Source organism: Delphinus delphis, chromosome 2 (genome assembly GCF_949987515.2).
Source record: "Delphinus delphis chromosome 2, mDelDel1.2, whole genome shotgun sequence".
NCBI classification, from domain to species: domain Eukaryota; kingdom Metazoa; phylum Chordata; class Mammalia; order Artiodactyla; family Delphinidae; genus Delphinus; species Delphinus delphis.
In genome coordinates, this window is record NC_082684.1 from 141,826,636 (window position 1) to 141,838,224 (window position 11,589).

Below are 11,589 nucleotides of genomic sequence, written 5' to 3' on the forward strand. Positions count from 1 at the left end.
ACTGAAGCCCACATGCCTAGAACCTGTGCTCCGCAACAAGAGAAGCCACTGCAATGAGAAGCCCGCACACCGCAACAAAGAGCAGCTCCCGCTCGCCGCAACTAGAGAAAGCCTGAGTGCAGCAACGAAGACCCAGCACAGCCAAAAATAAAACAAATAAATAAATAAATTTATTTTTTTTAATGTAGCAATAGGTATGTGTATCAGATTATCACGTTGTATACCTTAAACTTCCACAATGTTATGTGTCAGTTATATCTCATTTAAACTGGGGGGTGGATGGAGAAAGATCATGGGTGGGCATGCATGTTTGAAATGCAGGTTCTCAGGCCCCACTCAAGTTAGAAGAAATTAGAATCTCTGACTCTCAGATTCACACCAGGGAATCTGCTATGTAGCCAGTGATCCAGGTGATTTAGGTGCTCACAAAAGTGGAAGGACCGCTGATCTGGGTGAAAGGTTGAATGCTCAGAGCAATCGCAAGTCTGAAGACTGAGCTGTATGAACCACATGTCTTCACTTGGGGAAATCTCTTCATTTTCTTTGGTCACAGGTTCTCAGATGGAGAAATAGGATTCTTGGAAATCAATTCTGGCTCCAACCCCTATCAGCTGTATCCTCTGGGCTGCTGTGATGTTAGAGGAGACTGTCCTTGCCCCAGTTCTTTCACTGAGCCTATCTTAGACCATTCGATCAAAAGTAGTTCCTTTTCTTTTAGTCATTCAGTTCATGCTACCTACATTTATCAGATGCTTGTTATGAGCAAGGAACATTGCTCAAGAAGGAGACTTACCCGAAAGCTAATAAACCCCTCATTTGCACAGGTCTCTTCCAAGGCCATGGGAGGGATCTTCATCATGTGTTCTCAAGGTTATACTTCTTCGGTAGTATTTGCAAAAGTTAGATAGTTTTTATTGTTTTTTCTTAAAGAAAGTCCCCCAGCTTGAATAAGCTTCAGCCGCCACCCCAAACCTAGATCTGTTCCTGCAAAGAGCTTACAACCAGTGGGAGAAAGAGACGTACATGTGGATTATTAAAATACACTGTGGTAAGTGCAATGTGGACTGTCTTCTAGGCATTCTGGGAATATACTTGTGAGGAAGGAGGATGATCAGGGAAGACTTCCTGGAGGAGGTGTTGCCTGAGCTTGAACATGAAGTAGGGGAAAGAACACTCTTTTAGAGAAATAGCTTGAGCAGAGTTACAGAAGTAAGATATATCATGGGGGGGGGGTGTGAGAGAGAAAGAGAGAGAGAGAGAGAGAGAGGAAGGGAGAGAGAGAGAGAGGGAAGGAGAGAGGGAGATATTAAAGCATTTTGCTATTTAAAGGCATTGCCTTTAGGTTGGGGGAGCCTCCGGTAGTACGATGGTGAACAGATTCCCCATTTCCAGGGAGCTGTATGGGCTGTGGGGCTGTATCCCCAGAGCACACCCGATCCTCCAGATCCTGGAGCCCAGCTGACCCTTCTACTTGACCTTTAGGAGACCTCTTGGTTGACTCCATCAATAACTGTTCTTCAAGGAAAAATAGCCCTTTTACCCCTCACTTCTTTTCCCACTTCCCTCCAACCCTTCTTTATTGTCAGCCTTGCAAATCAATATTTCATTTTGAAGAGCCTTGTTTGATGCCAGTTCTGCTTATTTGCTTCACAGCCACTGTGGGTAATGCTTTGTAGGTCTGTCAGTATGTAAATTAAACCAAGCATAGATAGCTTTGTGTTGCTTAATGTTCAGCTGATAAAAATTAATGTGGTGTGAAATGAGCATTTTATCTGACTGCAGATACAGTGACGGAGTTAATTAGACAGGCAGAGGGAAAATGTTATTAAGCAGGATGGGGAATTTCTCCTGGAAAAGGGCCTCGACCCTCAGACAGGAGGTTTGGATGGGCTGCGGCTATGGCCGGGGTGCCTGGGCTGGGGCAGGCTGGGTGCAGCGAGGCAGAGAGGGTGCCCCTCTTTGAGCGGTCAGCCCCACGGTGCTGATGACTCTGTGTGGATCCCGCCTGGGGAGGAAGGGAGGGAGGCATAGGCCAAGCCAGGCAGGCCACTTCCAACTCACTGCAAAATTCATGCATCAGCACTTACTGAGGTAGCATCTTCTCCGTGCAGCAGCACTGCCATTGGAGAAAGGAGTTTCGTCCTTAAACAAGGAAGAGCAAGATGAAGGGCCAGGCAGCGCCCCACACAGCAGTCACCCAGGGGAGCGAGGAACCCCCAACCTCAGTCTAAGGTGTCTTGAGCTCTGCTCTCCTGGCCTTTGCACATGCTGTGCCCTCGGGTGGGAAAGTGTTTCCCCGGCCCAGCCAAGCATGTAGCACATCCTGTTATGATTATCTCCTCCCCCACTAGCCTCATTGAAGTCAGAGGTGTCTTGCTCATTGTGGTGACCACGGTACTGAGCACTGCGCCGATACACATAAATACTTCATAAACGTTAAGGGAATGAATGAATGCACAGGAGGCTCCCTCTGCTGCATCTCTCTTACTGCCTGCACTTCCAGCCCCTCGGCCTCCTACACCCCTGAGCATCCGTCCCACCTCAGCTCAATGTCACGTCCTCTCCAGAATTTCTCCCGTCTCCCAGACAAGATCAGCTACCCAGGTAGACTCTCTTGAGATACCTTGTACTTTCCCTTCAGAGGACTTTCCAAATTTATGGTTAACCGTTTGTGTGTTTCCCCACCCCCACTAGACCATGAGCTCCGTGAGGGTAGGGACAGGGCTATTTTGTCACCACTGTATCCTTAGCACCTGGCGGGGTGCCCAGCACATTGAATGTCAACCAATGAATGACTAAATGGTTGGTCTTTCCGATGCCTGGTAAATTTCTAGTCTTTCGTCAATACGTTGTTTCGGGGAGGTTTCCTAGGCTCTCCTGGCAGAGTTTCTCCTTCCTCTGAGTTCCCACAGCACCTTGCATATAACAGCAATAGGCGCGCAAGGGGGCAGCTGTAGATTGTGGTTTCTGTGCCCTTCTAACCAATTAGGATATAGCTCCTTGGGAGCAGTCATGGTGCCATATTCAGCTTTTCATTCTGAGTGCTTAGCACCAGCTGGCCTTTGTAAGTGCTCCATACGGGCGGCAGGATTAATCAAAACAATTGTACATATCCCTTGGTTAGATAAGCAATACTTCTGTTAGATGAACAGATTTTTAGCCACTAATATAGCTCTCCCCACACCATGCCTTGCAAGGGGACACCCAGAAAGGACAACTGGCTGTGGCCATCCGTCCATCCCTCCTCAGCCTTGGCCACAGTTGGGGTGCATTGTTGTGCAGAAATGCCACATTTAGTGGATCCGTCCTGATTCCATGTTATCATGTGAAGAGGGTGTAACCTTTCCAAATGAGAAAGGGACTAGCTCAATGTTTAAAGTTAAGATGTGACGGCCACATCTGTCTCTCAGCTGGGCCAGGGTCCCTGTGCTCCCAAATGTTGCAGTAACAGCGCCTTCCATTCTGATAGTCCCGTGTGATGATCCAGCACTTCTCTCACGTGTCCTATTAGGTCTCATGGGATGAACCTACACCTACCTTCACAGCATTCAGCGACTCACAGTAGACCCGCCGATTTACCTCTCTGCTCCTCCTTTGTAAAATGGGATGACATTTGCCTTTGAAGAGCTGTTGCCTGGAAGTCTTGATATGTTCAGAAAACACTGATGAAGTTCCACTCACACCCCACCCAGTGGCTCCCGAGTCACTTTATGCTGAAAAAGGCCATGGTTCTCGCTCTGTGGTCACGCGGGACTTTGCATACCTCTGCCCCTAAGATTGCTAAATAGTTATCACACCTGAGCCTCCAATAGGGAGCTGCCCCCGAGTGAGGGCTGGATCCAGTCTGGTGAGCATAAGGTAGGGGGGAGGCTTCCTGTTTGTTTGCCAAACCCAGGTGAAATAGGGCCCAAGAACCATTAGAGAAGCAAAGGAGCGCAGGGCAGATGGGTAATTTGCTGTTGAGAAGAATGTGCCACCTTGCCCATGTCCTCTGGTCCTCTGCCACCCTGAGGCTGCTCAGTATTCCTGCTACAGGGTGGTCATCCAACCACCATCCTCCCCGGGTGGCCCTGGTGGCAGGAGGGCAAGCTCACCCAGCTCCCTACAGGGTCCTCCCCTCTGTCTGTTCATCTGCCGCTGAACTGTGCCCCCACACTAGGCCCAACACCCTCCTGCTGCATAAGCTACATCTCACCCAAGAGGGTTGCTTCCATCATATTTTTCTGGTAAGGCTCAAGACTCTTTAGAGTGGCAGCCAAGGAGGTGGTGACTTGTAAGTAAAAAGTAAAATCGACATTTACCTTTTCAAAGCATTTGTGTTTCTGTTGTCTGACCATTTTGTCTGTCTGTTTCTGTTTATTCTCTGGCCATTCAACAAAGGGCATACTGATCTTGTCATCATTTGACACTTGGGGAATAGAAGGGCAAAAAGGTCCAAGCAGAAAGGTACCATGTGGAAGACACCTGGATTCACTGATGCCACATTCTGCCCAACCCTCAACCACAGTGATCTTGTTTTATGTGTGAAAATCTCTCCAGCTGCTGAAACCCCCATAGGCCTGGAACCAGGACTGTTACGTTGTTCCACAGGGTGCTGTGCGAAGGCAGGTCATTAAAAGAGGATTTTGGTGAGGTCGTCAGGGATGCATTTATTCCATTCATTTATTACTTAAATAGTTACTGGCACCTGCCATGCAGATAAGACGAGAGCAAAGACTGGCAGTCTCTGTTCTGCAGAGCTTACAGTCAGTCTCCTGGGGGGAAAGGAGTTCATCAAATTGTAACCAAATAAATGTAAAGTAACAACAGCAAGGAGTACTACAGAAGATACACCCTGGAAGAATGCATAACAGGGGTTTTGATTCCTCACCTCCCCATTGTGAAGGGGAGGAATGCTTCCCTGAGGAAAGGATGATCGGAAACACGAATAGGACTGAACTAGGCAAAAGAAGTGTCATGTGCCAAGGCCCTGTGGCGAGGTGAAGCACGTGTGTTTGAGGAGCAGGGTGAAGTCTACTGAGGCTAGAGGCCAGGAATGCGGGAGAGAGCAGCATGAGATGCAGCTGGTGAGGTGGTTGAGGGGTCAGCTTCCGTGGCACAGCGGGCCCAACATCTACCTTTTCTTTGGGCTACATGTGACATAATTTGCCAGTGAATTTGTTCAAGATAATACATGGCAGTTACAACACTCTCTTTGTCCCTTCATGCCTAACTTATCCACAGTTAAAATTCAGATCCCTTCTCCATTTATTTAAAATATTTATCACTGGAAAGGGGAGGCTAAAAGTTCTTCTTCCTTGTTTGCATGAGTGACTTCAGGAAGAAAGCACACGAGTTTCAAGCCCACACAAGCCCCCCAGCTGGAGTCTCCAGTAGACCCTCTGAGGGTATGGATCAAGCCTGTTAGAAAGGTGCTCACTGATGTTTTAAGTTTCAAGTGCGTGAAACCAGACACTGAAACTGTTCATTAAAAATTCCTATGTTCAAGGGAACAAAGAAGAATCATTTCAGAAGCTCTGTAATGAATGTGCAAGCGAGTGCAGGTTATCTTGTCAAACACAATAATCATGAGTCAGTGTGAGCGGATGCTACTTGTATTTGATTTTGTCTTTCACTGGAGCTCGCTGACGGTTGCCTGTGACCCTCCACCTCCCCTGGTGGGTAGGAGGACCCGCCTTTTGCTTTGGGGTCCCCTTTGGCCAGGGCTGAGGTAGGGATGACATGGAAATGTGAGAAGCATCCAGTCAGGGCATAAGATGGTGAGAGTGAAATGAAATTAACCCCTGGGCAGGACTTTTTCATGACCTGTACACAGTGACGGCTGGGATGCCGGTGGAAGGTGTGGAAGTGTTTCTACACTGTTGGAGCTGGAGAGGACCAATAGCTACTCAATCCCACAGCCGTTAAGTGGCAGAACCAGGGTTCTAATCGGGTCTGCTGAACTCACGTTGAAAGTTTTCTTCTCGATTCCACAGATGGTCTTCAGATTTCACCCACGTTGTCTGTCCAGCTACAGAGTATAGTTTAACAGCAGTATACCTGAAGCTGTGTTAGTCACCAGAAACACAAGGCAGAGGTTTCTTCACAACCTGGAAGGACAGACAGACACATGCAGTGATGGAAGCAAAACTCTGTTAACAGTCATACAGCACATTTTGAAGAGTCAACAGTAGGACCAGAACTTTTTACCAAAATGTTTGGTGTGGCCCCATGAGAATGTCCAGAATCTCCATATCCCTATTGAATGGGGATCCAAGGTCAATGTATGTAATGGAATAGTTTGATTTCACTCACATTTGGGAGCCAATATAAAATTCCTGTATTTTACTGAAAAGAAATAGGACAAACACACAAAAAACTACCCATCAATAGTCACCATCTGTTCTCAAAAGGATGGAGTTTTAACACCAAAAAACTGGAAAGGGCATTTATCTTAGAGTAAGAAATAATTTTTTACTTTGTATTTAGCTCCATGAAAACTTATTTTCCCCAATTGGACACAGGCCAATGAAAACTAAAGCACAGACCTGCCCACACCGTTTACTGGCAGGCATGAGAAGCTGCTAATGTATAGCAAAGGCATGGCTGCACTTGCTTTGACCAGAAATCATTGAGTTAAGCCAACTGTGGGACTGGTTTATTATCATACACAGAGATTTGCTTCTTTGCCTGTCTGTGATCAGTCGCATAGACCTGAGTTTCCTTAATTTCAGGATGGATAAGAAACAGCTTTGTCCATCTGGAGGTTCTGAAACCCTGGCATTGAGAGTTTTCTCAGGCTCCCTCCAAGGGTGCTTCCAGGACTTGAATGGATGTGAGCTAATATGGCTGGTGTGAGGAGAGTGGGCCCCATTTTAGCACCTTTCAAAGTCATCTTATTTGGTATAAGTGGAAGAGGTCCTCTGCAAAGGTGAGACTCCAAGGCCAAAGACCTGACTTAGACTAGAGAGTAAAGGATACAATGTGTTAAGCCTTCCCCCAGCATCCAGCCTTATGGTGGTGAACCTCTATATTTCATTATTTTTGTTCAGGAGATCCTTAATAAAAGCCCCTTTGTACCAGAAGATAATTGTCCTAGGGGCCTCCTACTACATTCTCTATAATGCTCTTCATTTCTTTTATATATTAAAAAATGACGAAGAAAAACATTCAGGTAAATCCTATCACCCTTGTGATATTAAATCTTAAATTTTCTCCTCGTGCCTTTTGGAGTTTAATGTTGCATAATATTCCATCATCAGTATCCCATAATTTGTTAAACCATCCTCAGTTACCGAACATTAGGCTCCTTCTGGAACTTTGTGTGTATGTGTGTGATTAGATTTGATCATTAGAGACAGCATTACAGTTTGTGTAGCTTTTTGCTTCTTTCTTTTTGCTTTCTTTCTTTAGTATACATTCCGAGGAGAAGGATTACTGGGCCAGAGGAAGCATATCTTGATGATTCTTGTTATACATTGCCTTAGTTCTTTTGAGAAGAATTATGCTGATTTAACTCAGTGCCTATAGCATTTGAGTCTATCAGCTTCATTGCAGCCTGACCAGAGTTAGGGTATTATTTAGTAAGGCTAAAATGCTACCTTTTCAAAGTGCTTTAATTTGCATTTTTTATTACTAGCAGGGATGAACATTTTCCCACACACTCACTTATCAAGTACCATTCATTAAAAATGTTTTAGGGCCACATGTGGGTGCAGGGGGTGGGGTATGGGTGGGAAACTTTACTTTTCATAGCTGCAGGGCAGATGACAGCTGTGGATGAGTCTATATTAATAAAACTTGAGTTCTGTGATATAGAGTGACTGCATGTCATATGACCGCCTTTCCCATTTAAAAAAAAAAAAAATAGGTGGTTTTAACTTTTGTGTAACCCAAAAATAAGTAGCCAAAATGGGACTTGTTTGTTTCTTCTGTTGTCCTTATTGAAAGGTTTCAAGGACCTTCTGGAAGGCCCTTCATCCTCTGATCTTTCCGTCTTTCCAGTTGTCCACTTTAAGACTTCAGAAGCAAAAGAACAGATGTAAAACTCATGACAGAGTACGCTTCCCTTAACTGCAATCGTGCTTTAATTTTCACATGTTCTTCATCATGGGGTTCGGTCTACTGAAAACAGTTGTACAACAGGGCACGTTTTAAGGCCAAACAAACTCACTGCCTGAAAGCGTCTGAGCCCTTTCACTCTGCCAGCCTCCCTGCCTGCAGCTGTCCAGGCTCAAATGCGTAGGATTCAAAGATGATAGAATTAAATGGGAAACAAACTGTATGGGAAACCACGGTTCCAAACTCTCAATTCTCGAGAAAGGCTTCGAAGTCTGTTTTCTGAACATTACGCTAACAAATGCCTTTCCTGCTCACCCGCCCAGTCTCCCCCTCCAGGGAGGCACTCAGCCCAGTGGTTATATAACTGTGACTTGACACCACGGCCAAGGTACAGGAGCCCGGGAGCTCGGCTCACTGAACCATAACAAGGCGTGCGTTGGTCTCCCCTGCACTTGCCAGGGAGCAGTGCAGTTAGAGGATAAATAGATGACTTTGAGTTACAGATCAGCTGCACCTAACTCTGTGGCCTGGCCAGGCACTCTGAGCTGCTGAAACATGGGAAAGCAAGCCAGGCAGAGTCCTGCCCTGGGGAACTGAAATAAATGTCTCTCAGGTACCACACTGAGCCCAGCATGAGGACTCCGGGCTCGTTCTGGTTTTTCCCCACCAAGAGATAGTAGCCGCAAAGGCATAGCTGACCGTAAAACTGCTGGGTTTGCTTGGATGGGCAAGTTGAAGGGGAGGGAGATTCCTTAACACCAATCTTGAAAGCTGCAGGCACCCAAGATGCTGAGTTTGCTCTGATGTGAAGCAGCACTAATGTAACAAGAGAAAAGGATGTGCTCAGCTCTCCCCACCCCACCCCGACACAGCCAGCCCAGCTGAGCACCCCACGTACCGGAGCCCCCCATACCGTCTATCTACTTCTGAAGCAGAATAAGATGGGGATATAAACTTGGCTTGCTGAGTCAGAAAGACCCAGATCTCCTCCTTACAGATTTTGTGACCTTCAAGAAGTTAGTTAAGCCCTCTAAGTCTCAGGTTCCTCATCTGTAGAATGGGTACAATAGTAGAACCCACCTAATAAGGTTGTCGTGAGGATGAAATGAGATGTGGAACTTGAAAGATTACGTGACCCATGGAGGAGGCAAATAAAAATCAGCTTTTATCACAGCACTTATCTTATCCCCTCCCTTACTAGGCTGGGTGACCCTAGCATGTAGGGACTATATCTGCTTCATCCCAGTACTGCTAGGATCAAGCACATTCCCCAGCACACAGTGGACCCTCTGTAAGCTTGGTGCATGCATGGCTGTGTGGATGCAAGCTGTCTGAGGAAAACTGCCCCATGGATCACAGATGCAGCAGTGTGGGTTTTGTTTCATTTTGTTTTCTTAAATACTTTTTCATTTTAAGTTATTTTGGGGTCAGTAATGTAATTCCTAATTCTGCTCATCTCTAAAGCGAATTGTTTCTTTTTGAGTCCATTTAAATGAAAGTGAGAATGAAGGATTTCTTGTTTTAAAATAGTTTCTCCTGTGAAGCATCAAATAAAGCTAAATTACTAATTGCACAATGACGCAAGTTAGCAGCAACTTCCCGAGGAGCCCCTGCCCAATTCTTTTTTGTTAGTGTTACTGTTATTTTTTCTTTTTGATTAAAGTATAGCTGATTTACAATATTGTGTTAGTTTCAGGTGTACATCATAGTGATTCACTTAGTTTTTCCCGATTATATTCATTATAGGTTATTATAAGATATTGAGTGTAATTCCCTGTGCTGTAAAGTAAATCCTTGTCATTTATCTATTTTATGTGTAGTGGTTTGTATTTGTTAATCCTAAACTCCTACTTTGTCCCTCCCCCTCCTCTTTCCCCTTTGGTAACCATGAGTTTGTTTTGCATGTCTGTGAGTCTGTTTCTGTTTTGTATATAGATTCATTTATATTACTTTTTAGATCCCACACAGAAGTGGCTGTCCGATTCTTTTTAAAGGAATATCTCTCTTGTGTGTTCCCTGACAGGTGATGTAACTCACATGTAGGCATTCACTGTCTACACTGTGCTCCCTAGACCAGCCCAGTGGTTCCTGGACTTGTCTGCACAGCAGAATTACAAATGCAGCTTTTAAAAAATACCTCTGTCTAGTCCTACTCCTGGAGAAGCATATTCAGTAGGACTGAAATAGACATGAGAGTTTACAAAAGTTCTCCAGATGGTTGTGATAAGCAGCCAGGGTTGAGATCCACCAGGCTAAACTTTTCCACTCCCAGCATGGCAGCAAAGAAATGTCTCTCCCTCTCTTTTTCCTTAAATTCCCATATTCATTATGGCTCACCTAAAGCTCTTCCTCCTACCATCTCCCCACGGAACAGACCCATTTCATGTGTGTTCTGTGAAGGATGACTGTTGTTGCTTCTGAAGGTACTTTCGAGAGATGTATAAAGATTTGCTGGAAACCCCCAAGTGCTTTGGAAAATGTGTATCCACATGTTTTTGATGAGGGAAAGCTGAAATCTTAGTGCCACCACCCTCTGAGAGGCAAAACTACTTGGTGCATATGAACTAGAAAGATAATTCCTCCCATGTCTCAGCTAACCATTTCACAATGAAAACAGAAAGGCTATCGGTGCACATCAGTTTAAGGCAATTCATGGGGAAAATGTAGAACCATGTCAAGGTCATCAGAAGCTCAGATATCTGGGACTGTCTTGAGAAAAACCTTGTCCAGTTTCCCACAAAGTGACCATCAGCTTGGTCTTTGTAAAAGATGTGTGGATTACCAAGATTAGCCAAAACGTTCACAACACAAAATGTGTTGGTCTGTTTATCTGTATTCTTCCTACCTATCTATCTATCTACCTACCTACCTATCTCCTTGTGCCAAATGGCATTCCCCGTATACAATCCAGCTACGGTCTTATATCTCCAGAGGCTGCAGGTCCAAGGTGCTGGGTGCAGGCTGGGTTGAACACGACTTCCATAGCCGAGCGAGGCTAGTAAAACTCAGGGAGTCTTACTGGAGGAAGATGTTGGACAGGCTTTGGCATTTAAATGACCCATTGGTGAGCCTTTGATCTGAGTTTCTTTGAGTTGTGTTGGAGAAAAGCAATCCCTTCTGGCCAGAAAACTGAGGGCGGAAATCGGTAGTAGCCGTGCTGAGCTGAGAGATGCTGGTCTGACCAATGCAGAGAATCAGCTGAGCTAGGCTTGGATTCCTGAGCCTGGGACAGGGTTTTCATCAATTTCTGTGAATGAGAAAAGTCACATGAGCCCTCACTACACACTGGAATCCAAGTTGCTCATCCCTTCACGGACTAAAGTCCATCTGGGCTTGGAACAAGTCATTCATCCTCTCCACCTAAACGTTCTCATCTATAAAATGGGGCTAATTCATACCTCACACGGTGTTGGCAGGGGGAGTTGATTAATTAATGTTCACCCTCTGCTTTGAACTTGAAAAGGATTCCCTCGAAGTTGTTATTAAGCCTATACCATTTTTACTTTGAGTTCTGGGGTGTGTCTAAACTGAAACTCAAAGCAAACTGCA